This window comes from Dromaius novaehollandiae, chromosome 1 (genome assembly GCF_036370855.1).
Source record: "Dromaius novaehollandiae isolate bDroNov1 chromosome 1, bDroNov1.hap1, whole genome shotgun sequence".
In the NCBI taxonomy this organism is placed as follows: domain Eukaryota; kingdom Metazoa; phylum Chordata; class Aves; order Casuariiformes; family Dromaiidae; genus Dromaius; species Dromaius novaehollandiae.
The window spans coordinates 30,728,992-30,743,603 of NC_088098.1; the positions used below are offsets into that span (position 1 = coordinate 30,728,992).

Genomic DNA, 14,612 nt, shown 5'->3' on the forward strand with positions numbered 1-14,612 from the left:
TGAACATCTATCTTTCCATCTGAACAGGAAAAAATGAAAGTTTTAGGAATGGGATGTTTATTCTTTTAACCGTTTTGTCCTTTTAGAAAGGGTTTAAAAAAGCAACTTCTTTGGAAAGGCAGATGCACATTAACATGGAAGTAGCATTTATTTATTAGAGCTACTCTTAGAAAAGATAATCATGCAGATTATCTAGGACTGTTTGGAAGAATCAATGACTTTGGATATTATTTTATGTATCTAGAAATTGAGATTTAAAACTGAGTACAGAAAAACTTTCTTAACTAGAATTTATCTGTAACGCCTTTTCCAAAAATAAGTCTCCTATTGAAAGCAGTAATCAAATGGTTGCCAATTTTATAAATAAGTTATTGCCCCCATAACTGGTAATTTTCTATTTCTTTTCAGCAATATGCTGCAGCGTGATCTATATTGAAATACTGGAGTGTTAATTTATCAGTGCAACCAAACTCAAACTGAGAATAAATCCCAGCTCAATTTCATTGATACGCAATGAAACTCATAATATTTAATTTCAGGGAAATACAAAGGTAACACAGCACAGTGTCCAGCTTCCCTGACAAAACCATGGCGTGAAATCAGGGAAGTAGCAGTTCAGACGGGCAGGTCACCTGCAGAGCAACTGAAGTGGACATTTAGTTTTCATCCCCTTTTCACATGACGGATCAGGTCAGTCAATGCAGAGAGAAGGGCAAGGATACTGCCGGGCCCAGGGCATAAAGGAGAGCTGGGTGGCACCGCAGCCACTGAGGCCACCTGGAGAGAGCTGTTGGAGCTGGGCAGTTACGACAGTTGCACCCACCACAGCTGCGTCCCCAGGGGAAGGGAATGAGAGAAAGCAAAAGGGAGCCAAGTTCACTGAGTGAAAGCAGCGGGAGAAGGGCGAGCAGCAGAGCAAGCCTAAAGCACCTCGTAAAATGGAAGGCCACAAAGTAAAAGACCCAAATCACCTCTAGAAAGAAAATCAGAGTACTGCCGTTCCTCTGCTTCGTGTCGCTGCAGTGGTGAGGGGGAAGGACTGAAGTCTGCCTGCTTTGCCCTGACGTTTGCACTGAGAAAGAGAATATGGTTCGTTTTCCCTACTGAGCAAACGCCGGCCCAGCAGTGACTTTGTACGATTCAACAGAGCATAAAACGAGTTATGAGAACCACCCTACTAAGACTGAGACTCTAATAACGTTATGTGGACATCTGAGGATACTGTAGCACTGACCAGAGTATGAGAATCAACAGCATCCTCTCCAAGATATACAAATGAAAGAAGGTTATTTAGTGTCTATCTGTTTTCTGTTCAACAGGTAGTAAATAGTTGTTCTTCAAATGTCCCCTATGGAGTTTTGATTGCTCTTAGCTGCCAGGTAACAGGATTTTTCCTAGCCTACCAATTCCACGTCATCTGAGACCAAAATGAGGCATTCCCACTTTTCATACCTCTTTCATTAAGACAGCATGATTGCTTTGTTTGTAGAACATTGATACTAGTACAGCTCAGGGAATAAAAAATTAATAGATACTATCCAGCAGAGGGAGCACAATAACGAAAAATCCCTTTAGCTATAAGGTGAAGGATTTTTCCTATTAAAATCCACAGTATTTGGCAAGCTGACTTTACAGTTTTAACATATGGAATGGAAAAGACAGAATTTAAATAAAAATGGAGAGATAGTAGAGAAGGCTATCAAACAAATGAAAGTTACAAAATAATTGATTTCCTGTTATTATCATTGATAATATGGCAAATATAACTTACTGCTGGAAAAATAAAGGTTTAATAAGATCAAGGATAAAAATCTTAGGAAGAGTAATAACATTTTAAAATGCTAATTTTAATTTAAATAGAACTGGCTGCTCTGGTTAAAAGATTCAAGTGCTGCTTTCAGTTTGACTGTGCACTTCCTCTTGTTTTTAATGAAGTCATATATCACAGAAATAACTGATGTACTCATTCATTCGGTTTATGTGTAATTTTTAGAGTCCAATATGACAGAAATCTTACTAGACATGTTCTCTATTCTGTGACTGTTACACTTTCTAATCTAATCATGCTCAAATAATTGTGAATTAAAAAAAGAAACAAGAACTAAATACCTATAAGAAATGATCATATAACTGAGAGTTTTTCACATTTTGACATAACTTACATGAACTACAGTAATTAAAGAAACAATCTAATAGTTTAAAACTGGAGCCATCTTAAATGCAGACTTATCTCAGGGTGCATTTCATTAATATATTTATACCACAAGATTTTTTAATTAGGACATCTAAATTCTAAGCTCTGCCACTGACTGTTATTTGACCTTTGGCAATTCACAGTCTTTCTAAGAGAGCTTCTGTTATCTTTGTAATGAAAATCATATTGATTTCACAGCTGGGAAGAGTGTAACAGCACCTTTGCCTGCTGGTAGAAAGTACTGTTGAAATAAAAACATAATTTTAAAAGGAAAGAGAGAAGAAAGCACTGGATGTTCTCATCAGGAATGCTAACTACACCTACCTTAAGGAGCGTGGACTATATTTTGTTTAACTTGTACATGTTTTCTAAACAAAAAGCAAAGCTTGAAGAAGATGGATTAGTATATTTCTGTTATGCAAACAGAAAGTTTTACCCACAAACTAGCAGTACAATTAACTGCAACAAAACCTCTATACTGTTGAACACTGAAGATGCCCACGTGCAGCAGACTGCTAACTTTGTTGTAAAATGTCCAAAGGAAATAAGGTTTTTCAGCCTCATTATCTATTCACTCAACGGTCGTCGTTGTCCCCCACCCCCTTCTCCTCAGTAATTTTTCAACCTATTGGACAACTTCAACCAAACTGGGCAGAACAGAGGATGTCTCAGAGGTATGAAAGTTTTTTGACCACCAGATTTGGCTTGAGATCGATAAAGTTTAATGAACAATTATTACTTTTGCTAGTCTCCACTTTGACTAGTCATACTAAAAATAACTCTGAAAGCAGACTGAAAGCAATATATTTTTATAAGTTTCTTTTCCCCATTAGAGACAGCATCTTCACCCTCACAGGACAAGCTGACCAACAGAAAGCAAAGGTAACAGCTTGGGAAAAGGTCTGAAGAATTACTTCTTAAACACACCAAAACTCAAACTGTTTAGGTTATATATTTGTGTATTTCACAGCACTTCAAGAATACCTTATTCCATTAGTTAAACATAAATTCATTCATTTTTACATAACACTATATTAGTAATGTCATAAAGGTCACAAAAATTGCAAACCTGTTATTAAATCCCTTTAGAATTATGATGACTTAACAAAATTGTTGCAGGCAAAACTGAATAACCACATAAATGGCTTATTAGGAGTTTCTTTTATTACCATCAAAGCATTCTTATTATCCTCTAAATACATACAGATCCAACAAATTAATTCATCACAAGGTTTTATGGCCATTTCTCCAATTAACAAATACCTTTCCCTAGGCCAAGACAAATTCTTATCACCTCATGACAACCAAAAAAATTTCTAGTACAGGTAGGCTTCTTATGGGCCAACTCTTTTTTATGTATATGGCTGCTATTAAAACCGTTTGTGTTGTCAACAGGTATGAATAGTGGCCAGTAAGTAGACGAGAGGATGAACCCCTGCCCACACCACACACAGTGCACACACACATGTACACTCCCAGGGAAAGAGAATTACCTACAACTCAGCCTTTCACTCATTTCGGGAGCAGCAGACAGCTGGACAATCAGCACCTGAAACCCATCTCGTCGAACAACATACATAGAGGTCCAAAATGATTTCTTTCCCAGACAAGCAGATAATCCTACCTGTGAGAAGGGCCCAATGTGAGAAAGAGCTTAAAATAACTGCGGGAATTATCTGGGCTTCATCAGTTCCACTGCTCATAACTGAAAGTTTAATGCAAAGTTCTTTAGAACTTCAGGAGGCACAGGGAAAAAAATTCAAATCGAAGGAAACTTTAAAATCCACAGATCAGAATATTTAGAAAGTCCAGAAAATTCCTGAGGTCAGGAGGCATTGTAACAACAGACAAGAGGAATGATAGGCTGGAATACAAGTTACCTCTGATGTTTTTTTCTGTAAAGATTGTATTTGAGGTAGAAAATAGAGAATCAAAGAGCCTTTTGCCTGTACTACACATTAAGCAAAGCTAAAATTGCATTCCCCCATGACTGAAAGAGAACCACACCAATACATTTCATTAGTGGCATTGTGCAGAAGTTTCCACACATGCATTTGCGTTTGCACCAGTGCAGGACATCAGCCTAGGTACAGCGAGATAAAAACACACTACAAAACCCTGAGGTGTTTGGAAAAGGCCTATGCTGGCTTTTGAAATTTGTCATTTTAATGCACATACTTCTAGGAATTACTGCTACACAAACACATCGATGATAATGCACATTACAGACATACAAACTTGGTTTTAAATTTTAGTTTTTTTAAGCATCCAGTCTTATAGTTATTATCCTCAAACTCAAGACTTCATTAAAATTTAAAGTCTTTAACTGTGAAGAATTAAGCCATTTAATCCAATTTTCTTTAAAATGTGCCTGTTACTTTTGTAAGTCTCATTAAGGTTCATGTAAATATGCATCACATATAATTAGACCAAGATATCATGTAGCATATCACAGTATATTGAAATTGTATTTTTAGAATACACTTTTATGTTATTATTTAGTAAACCTGAAGAGATCCCAAGGGACAAAATTAATCCCAAATTTACACTGCAAAAGTCTTCTTACATATCTATGTCATTTAAGGCACATGTGGGAGGCAGGAGAAATCACAAGCCCTAGTGTACATACCGTGCTGACACATTGGCTCTGCCGGGAGGGTGCTTCTCTTTTTTTCTATGCGAGTAGGGTGGGTGAGGCACTTTTGCCAAACCTATGTCATGATGAGAGGTGGTGTGACTTCCTCCAAGATTTATTGCTTTTCTTCTCACAGCAAGCACAGCATGTCCACTAGGAGTCTCTGCTGACACAACCATTCGGGCACCAGCACGACATGAGGCTCTGGGCTACAGAGCAGCCCCAATGCTCATCTTTAAATCTCAGCTCTGCATTTCCTGGAGCGCTTGGGTTCTGCCCTTCCCAGGATTTTGCACCATGAACGTCATTCAGGTATCTCCGTACTTTCCACTTTAACATGGCATCGTCAGGATTTCACGTGCAGGGAACCTTCTCTCTTTTCTTGCAAAGTTACATGATCTGTCCCAGCAGCGTAAAAGAAATGCATATTAAAAAGAGAATATAAAACTCTCTCTTGGAATTCCAATTGATTCAGTTTCAACAGGTATAGTAATAGTCATTTAAAAATCTTTACTATTTAGGAGTGTTTTAGTTGATGTCAAGGTACATATCCAAGTTTAGAAGGTTTTGATTAGCTGCTAAGATGTACCATGGCTACTAAATTCCAGAGAAACATACATTGGCAAACGCTTTGTGGCAAATGCTCTTACCATAAGGTTATTTTTTTCCAAATGCAAAAATGAACCTGCTTTGTAAAACAAAATCTAGAAAAAAGATTACAAACAGATGAATAAAGAAGAACAATTTTTTACCCGCAGGCCATTACAGATGCACCAAACTGATACTCACTTATCTAGGTTAATGGCCATCATGAACCATCTGTGCTATGAAACTGTTTAAAACCCATTGTGTCTTTTGAATGTAGGGAGATGTACCTGTAAAACTACTTTGAATATGTGCCTGATCTCCATTAGAGAATGCGAATGCCCAGTATAGTGGTGATGGTTTTAAAAATACAAGAAAAATCTGACAGCATTCTTGCTTCCTACAACTATCTATTTCCTTTTGAGCTTCTCAATCAGAAATTGACTGTTTATTAAACTTTTTTTCTTTTTCATGTGTTTTTTATAAGAACAAATGTTCTTAAGAGTTAGATACATGAGGAGATTTGAGTTCATCAACAGGTTGCTGTACAGAGGTTCCCAGTGTGCTGGGCCACTGTTGATCCTTTTTTACACATCACTGTGAACTTTTGTCTTGCTGCTAAAACACTCCATGTTTTAGCATATTTCAGGGAATTTGCTGTGCGTCACAGTCAGAAAACTACCAGTGAAAGGGCCTACTGAGCTAGCTTCAAGCATTCAACTTCAGACAATAGAAGCTATGTGAACTTGAGAAGCCAGAACTTCTTGCTGATAAATTTTTATGGATAGAGCTCCCTACGACTGGCTGCTTCCAGTACCTGGCCAATCTTATTTAAAATTAACTTTAGATAACCCTATACTGTGCTGAAATCTACAGGACGAGTATGTCTGCAGGAGCTTAGGTATCCAAGCCCAACATTTACACACAAGTGAAACCTTCAAAATCTTTGCTCAGTTTCCAGTTCATTAAATCAGTGGCTACATCTCTTCAGTGCATAAATTTCTACTGCTACAGCTTCGTAAAGTCACCTAAATTCTAATGTCACTGAACACAAACTCATGACAAATCTCACTGGTATTCTTAAACAATGTGTTCCCTATTTCCTTTGCCTTCAGTCCCAGCTGAACCATCCTTCCCAGCAGATAGGACACTTAGAGTAAGATATCTGTTTCCTAATTGCATCTTTTCTTGATTTGGAGCAGAGTTTGTACCAAAGGTGCTCATCTGCCCTTACCTATCCTTTAGGCAACATTGCTAAGCCTTGCCCACTGAACAGGCCCCACAGCTGTTTTAATGGCAGAAGAGCAGTGCACATCATATACATATATCCATGCTACATATCTGGTCCTATTGCATATAGGTCTTATTGCATAAGACAATCTAGGTGCTGGGTTTGGCAATTCATGACAGTTTTGAGCTCATTATGAACATGCTAAACCACACCATCTGAGCATCCTTCCCTCCCTGAGCTGGTCTTGGGGGAAAAAAACACCTGGGAGTGGGCTGTTGCTGCCAGAATAATTCATACTGTACTGCGTGGTTACTTTATTTCCCTAGGGTTGCTCAGAGCAAGACTTCATGCTCCAATATGAAAGCATGGGGTACCTGGGGCCCTAAGGAAAGATACCTGTGATAAGAAAGCAAAAGACAAGAAGGAGGTTTGAAGCAAGTCTCAGGCTAGGATAAGTGCCCTGGCAGTAAGGCTCAGCCCATGTGCCAAAAGTTTGGAATGGGTAAGTAAGGCGGTCTCCCAGGGTCTGCACCTGAGAAACTTGAGGAAAGCCAGTGTTTCCCATGAGCCTGGCCCTAAAGGCCTAACTCAGCAAGCCTCGGGGGCACCAGAGGCAGCTCACTGCTCAGCTCTGACTGCTGACCATGCCTTACTTTGGCACCAAGCTCTCCTGAGGTCTAAGCAGCTAGAAGGGAAAGAGGATCCAGATAGCTGGCAACATGCACCAAGTTGGGCATTGTTGTGCTGAATTTAACTCAATTTCTTTGTTCATGTTTTTCCCCAAAGAAGACCTTCCACAGCTGAACAGAAAAAATATTTAAAAACTAATATTCAAGAAATCGAAGAGTCAAATAAAATTTTTGCGACATTCTACAGTAGAAGTGCTATGCCCTAGTCATGTTACAAGAAATATAAACAAACTGTATTGAAGTTATAATGCCAACTGTGAAAAATAAAGAATGTCTAGAATTAAACAAATAAATAGATTCAAAACTCTATTGGGAGTACGTGTCTGAGAAATGTGATTCATATACCTGGAGTCAGCCTTCTAGACCCAACCATTTGGTTCTGGAGGATTCAGTCACAAAGAAAGTAGAAGGGATTTTAAAAGTTCTCTCGAAATGTCTACACTTCATCTTTTTCTTTTTTAATGGATTTCACATGATACATACAATTTTTGAAAACTAAAGTGCTACTTCTAATATTCCCAGTTAAATGAAATCTTTAAAACAGAAAAGATGATAATATAAAAATCGAAAACTATATTTAATATTCTGAATGCAATTAGGGCAATTTTATTCAATTGATTGCTGAAGTTCCCATATGAGTGATCTACAGTGATACCATTCACTACAACAGTAACAGGTGCTGAAAAAGTGATTTTAAACAAATGAATTTTATCACATTATATATTTTTCCCCCATTATAGCCAACTTTCCAAGTACTTCAGTGCAATTATCTAAATGAAGGTATATCAAAAAGTACTTATTCCACGATATATTTCCATTTTTCATTACAAGAAGATCACAGGAGTAATAGCATTGTTTACTCTCTTTTTTACAGAAGGATTTTCTCACTGCTTAAAGACAAGAATGAGATAGCATAAGAAGAGTATATGAAGCCTAACTTTTAAACTGTGGTTTACTACTAGAATAAAATATATAGTAGACCTAGAAGAGACCTCTAGAAGACACCTAATCCATCTTCCTGCCTGCAGGAAGCAGTTATTCAAGCACTCTGTTCTTACAGATCTCCAATGGAGATGGAAACTCCAAAAGCTCGCCAGGCAATCTATTCCCTAGCCTCACCATTAAAGTTTTCTGTAATTTCTAAAATAAATCTTTCTTGCTGTAGTTTAAGCCTATTACTTCTTGTCCTATCAAACATAGGGAAGGAAAATAGATTATTCACTTCCTCCTTGAAGCAACCTCTTCTGTTATAATGTCTTCTCTTTATCTTTTCTTTGCCAGACTAAACTAACATAATATACTCAGTTTTTCTTGTAGGTTATAATTTCTACACTTCTGATCTTTCTTGTCACTCTCCTCTGGACTGTCTCCAGCTGACTCACTGCTTTCTTAAAGTGTGGCATATAAAAGTGGACATGGTATTTTAATTCAGTATAAAACTAAGATTTGCTAGTCCCAAATTTCATCTGATTATTTAAATCATTTTGAAGCCGATCATCTCACAGGAGAAGGATACCAAAGCTATCATGCTGGTGCATAGTAACTGTCCTGCTGGCAACCAAAGTTAAGCGTAAGATTAATTAAAATGTAGTTCAGTGAATATCAATCTAACAAAACTTGCTTTCCTTTGGATTTGGGCTTTAAGCCTGATTGACTTAATGTCTGAGAAGGCACAAACTCTGAATCAAGTTTTCTGCAGTTATAGTATTTATATGGATTTTCTGGTGTCCCGTTAGAGATAAACCCACACTAAGTCTTCCCCTTAGTGGGGTTTATCTGACTATATTTCCAAACTCATAAAAACAAGAGCAGGTAAGCCTCTCTGGTAACAGTCTCCGGATGAGAGCTGGAGCAGATGAGGTAAGAAGAAGCAGGAGGAGACAACGTCAGAGCCAAGCGCAGTTAGTACAGATTTAACTGCTGATTCAGGAATAGGCTGTGATTTTACAGCTAGCTATGTTGTACCAGACAAAACAGCCTCCAGCATAAACCTACCTCACCAGCTACTCTCACAAAACCTGTGGAAACTTAGTATCTGAGAGACCTGTACTTGTGCATGGTTGAAACCAGCTAAATGCTCAAATGCTGCTTTCAAAGGGTGGGGTGATACAGATGGGTGAACAGCATGCTTTCATGAGCCTTTTTTCTTTAAGAGACCAGGCTAAATGGTTTCCTCACTACTCTTGTGAGGTATAATGTTTTATTATATACCATCCTGTTATATTGATTTTAGATCTCTTGCTTAATTAAAACATATTAAAGCTTTAAATGAGACATGCAGGTGATAACATGTCTACTCTGTTTCTTTTCTGGCCTGACTCATATGACTGTTTTACTGTTTTCCCAAGAGAAAAAGATCCATACTTTCGGGAGTTGGATCCTGACATTTGACATACTGTCATTTATTTAATTCCTACAGTGATTTTAGAATTAAATTCCATAATTCTTAGGTGGAGTCACTCAAGAATTACTTAGCATATTCATTACGTGAGACACAAGGTCAGTCTATTTAAACATTCTTAGAGGTCTTCTACTTATGTCACCAACGATGATACCAATTCCGCAGCAAAGAGTTCTGATTGCGATTCTAGGATTTCAGCCTTAAATAAGTTAAAGGGTAGTGGTATTCATTTTTACATAAATTTGAAGAACGTCTTTAGCAGACAACATTTTTTACAATCTCTATTTGTAGATGCATTTGGTATTTCAGGTTAGATTGAATACTTAAGATTTCAGGAACAACAGAGTAAAGCTTCAGCAATGCACCACCTTTTAATCTATTGAGGAAGTGTCACATTTATTTATAGCTATTCTGATTAATGATAACTCTGTACCAGGGGGTATTTACACTGTCTGCTTTAAGCAACTATCTTTGTTATTAGGAACCACCTCTTCGAAGAAGTCTACTTTTTTTCTACTGGAACTTTGGAGGATATTCCTACCAGCAGCTACCCAACTTCAGGTACTTAATATGGCCTCCCTTCTTTCTCTCATAACCAAGTTAGATACTTAAAGTACAGTACATAAAATGATCAGTGAAGGGTAGAGGAAAGGAGACACAAAGGGAGGGTATAAAATCTCATGAAGAGCTAGAGTATGTGGAGCAAACGGTGAGTGACCTGACAAATAAGGTAGGGCAAGACCTGAAACAAGGCTGTGAAGACAGGCTGGGGGCTGGATTGGTTGGAAAGAGATAGGTAGGATAAGGCGCAAAGAGGAAATCAGTTTGGTTTGGCTAGGTAAGAACAGAAATAAGGACTTGGATGTTACAGGAGGAAATGGAAGTGATTGACAAGAAGACTGAAGCCAGGAGCTCCTAGGACAAGGATTTACTAAGCAAGGAGATTAGGGCCAAGATGAACAACCTGATAAATTAAATTAGGATTGGCTATTTGAGGAAGATAGGAATAGGGCACAGAGCCAGGGACAGGGATTAGAGGAGACAGACAAAAGATGGAAAGGATGGGACAGATGAATACACAGTTGGTGGAAAAGGGTGAAAATGGCATCTCAGCCCCAAGATTATCTGTTGTCAGGAAACCTGTGTGCCTCACCAAAACAAAAGCTGGCCACGTAAGGATAATAGCCTACTGCTAGTAGTTATTCCAACAGATCCAGGTATCAATAAGTGTGGTGTACCCACACACTGCACAGCAAGGCAAAACTTATTTGCTATGAGAATCTTCTCATTTTAATAGCTCTTAGGTGGACATGCAGTCAAAGTTTTTAGAGCTAAAAGCCACCATTAAATCATCTAGTCTGGTCTCACATTTAACAAACTCCATAGAATCTCTTGCAGATATGATTTCACCCAGTGAAAAAATATCCCTGCAAGCATAAAACCTGCTTTAACCTGTTATTTTTGGGTGCAATGCTGAGATACCACACATTTTTGTTATTTGGCACCAGTCCTTGGAAGGTTCAAAGGCACTGCAGAGATTCACCATCTCAGGTCAGCTGTCATCAAATCCCTATTGGTACTGAAATACTTATGTTCCTATGAACCTAAGATTTTGCCATAACGCAAACATACCTAGTCTTATTATTTTCACGTAGCTTGAACATTATAGTTCACACCTGAAGACTGAATGAGATTCCCAAAACAGGAAGTTCCCTCCCTGTTTCACCTACAGGGGCCAAATCATTAAACATTCTTCAAGCGCAACCACAAAGTCAGTGCTTCAGCAAAGGCAGCTGAAGACAAGATTGTTTGGCACCGGCTGTGATATGCTCCCGAGCTTGCCCTGGTGGCACAGTAATTAGGAAACTCCCCGGGAATGCAGCCATTCCCTACTGGCTTGCTTAGGCAGCTTCCTGATCAGAGGTTTCTGTGAAATCCACTCCCACTTCTCCTCCCACATTGTGCTGATGGTTGCTATAAGTGCCTACAAAGTGTCAGCCACAGCCCTGGGCCCTCCCTTCTTCCATCTTTTTCCCTTTTCTGCCAGCAACCTGTGAGGGAAGATGTGGAAGCAGGCATTAGACAAAAAGGCCAGTTGAGATGAAGTACTGGGATTAAAAAAAAGGGAACATTGTTCAGAGAACCTATATGCATGTTGATCCATCAGACTTGATCTTTGCTCTCTCTCCTTTATCTAAAGTATATCTGCACTTCTGACCCACCATCTGTAGATGTTTCTCTCTGTTCCTGAGAAGGGGCATAGGAGTAGGAGATCCAGAACTACAAGATGAGGCTGTATTTCTCTTTTCATATGCCAGTAAACAAATCCAACTGCTAGACAGAATGTGACATGCATTATATAACACAGTTCAGTCAGAATTTGTTTCTAATACTTACTTGGTGCAGGTCTCATACAATGTTTGGAAGCATGACATTCTGGAATGTTTCCAAAAACTGCCAATACCCTGTGGAACCAAAATGGCATAGTTGGATGAGTTGGTCAGAGGTATTCATATTAGAAGTGGAAGGTTCAGACCCAAATGTTTCCTAGGTATGTCTAATTGGAAATACGTTGAATCTAATTGTTTTTTTAGAATCTGTCAGCCAATTTGATTAAAAAATTCTGGAGATATTTAAAAAGCAAACTTTCTAAAGTGTAAACATGGCTCTTAGTAGAGCCAGTTTTTAGTAAAGATGACCAAAGAATGGGAACTTCTGCATTTAAATGGTGATAGTGTCAGGGACTCACGTATAGAATATGAAGAGTTCATGTACTGGAGAGTTCACATAGGCAGCTGGCAGTGCTAGGCTGATAATTACAGCTATCCTAGTAAGGCTGAGTCTGTGGAGGTCACAACTGCAATGGCAATGCAAACTTCTTTAAGTCCTTCAATTCACACTCAAACAGATGAGCAGGAACATCTAGGGAATGTAAGAGTGGGATCCATCTCATCTAACCTGACATATCTTCGCCAATGGAGTCTAGAGAGCAGTTCATCTGACTAAACATACATGTCTGCTTTAGAATGAGTTGACTCACTTTCTGGACAATATTGACTGTTTTGACTAGATCCTCATTGACTGTGACTCCAGGCCTATCAGCTGTCTCTACCCACTCTAAAACAAGAGAGAAAGTCAATGAGTTTGACTGAAGGCTAGGGATATTCCAGGACATGATCAAGTAAACTAGTAGCTAATATAGACTACCTTCCAGTTCTCTTTATAAGAGGAACTATTGAAGATCCTACACAGACATCACCATAGCAGAAACTACACTGAGACAACATGCCCAAAACAGGCAGTAAGTAAAAACAGAAAAAAAGAAAAGAATGACAAGGGTTTCTTTTACTCTCCAATAAGTATAGTGTTATTTCTTTTACAATGATATTTTATACTATGCATATATATACTAGTCAGCACCATTTATGAATATTAACCATGAACACACAAATTTTACACACTATTTTTAGGTAATCAAAGTCCTAGTATGTCAGGAAGATTAGAGTGTATGATACAATCTGAAAACTATCAAACAAATAAACTTAAAAAAAGATGCAGAAAAGATATCTTGAATTTTCAAAGATATTTAAATAGTCTTTTTTCCCTTAGTTAAGAAAATAATTTCTAATTAGTTACAGCTTCTTTTGTAGAAGTGTATTTTTTGTAGAAGTGTATTCTTGTGACCAGTGTTTAAGTGACACTTATACTAGACATGCTGAAAGAGTTGTTTTTTGGATCATGAAACCTCTTCTAAAATAAAACTGAACAGCCACATAATTTTTTCTTACAGAGTATGACATAATTGAATCTAAGTGTTGAAAACTGATAAATATTTTTTTTCCTCATTTGAAAAATCCCATTTACCCCTTCATGTTTCTAATAAAATAAGCCAGTGTGTGGATTTGTTAACATACTACTGAGGAAAGCAGAAAAGCATTTATATTCTAACTATTTTATTATATAAATAGAGGCTATTTTTTTAATCAAACTAATGATGAAGTGCTAGATTTAAGACAAAATCCTAGTAATGCTTTCTAAATACCAAAAATTAAAAATATGCTGGACATTTTTCTTTAAGATAAAGGTTGTGATTATCCACTCCCTTACATTTGTCTTGTTACCTATACCCATGGAAGCTGCTGCTGCCAAATCAGAGATCCATATCTATTTTGCAAAACTGTGAATGATTATACTGGGAGAAAGAAAAGTCACATATTCCATTAAAATATATATCGTGGATATTAAATTTTTAGTGGGACATAAAATAGGTTCATACTGTCTTCTTATAAAACATACAGAATTTGATCACAGTCATAAGGAGATAGCTAGCATTTTTCCAAGCACTGTGTTTAGAATGTGCATACTTTTTAACAAAACGATACTAATATGTCAGCTTTTCATTTTACATAGTTCTTCTTGGAATGTGTAGCTCTGAATATAATATTGCACAACATTCTGATGCCAACAACATTGCATTCTCATATAGCTTTGCTAATGCAAAAGTTAAGCAGAATGGTTGGAACATGGAAATTAACACCAGTTAGGAGACAATTATGATCTAACTCCAAATAGGTGCCACTCGCAGTCATGTACACTAGCTAGTACATCTACAGACAAATATGCATTAACTATTAAATAGATAAGAAACCCGCAGAGGAAAACAGCAATTTGTGCACACAGTCACATATGGTCTTATCCTGAAAGAACAGGGCCACTCCAAACCACTTTTCTTCCATCTCCAATCTCTTTTTAGGGCCATTGGAAGGAAAATGTTGCTCAGACTAATCCTGATTAATCATCCTCTTAGGTCTTTCAGGTTTTCAGTGGAGAAGCATGAATACTCTGAATATAGAGCCGGGCTTTTCAAAGTTCAATAC

The 14,612-nt window shown here is 37.8% G+C and overlaps 1 long non-coding RNA gene across 6 annotated transcripts in view; it reads right to left on the reverse strand.

Annotated features, from left to right (window-relative positions):
• Positions 1–3,127: 3,127 nt before the first annotated feature.
• LOC112983071 (uncharacterized) overlaps positions 3,128–14,612 on the reverse strand; it is a 30,959-nt gene continuing 19,474 nt past the window's right edge. For 5 of the 6 annotated variants that reach the window (XR_003259151.2, XR_003259150.2, XR_003259155.2 and 2 more), the window contains 2 exons: positions 12,133–12,200; positions 3,128–5,228 (listed from right to left, as the gene is read on the reverse strand). This is a non-coding gene — a long non-coding RNA (uncharacterized LOC112983071). The remainder of the gene's footprint in view (positions 5,229–12,132; positions 12,201–14,612) is intronic. The other variant, XR_010388139.1, reaches the window with a different exon arrangement.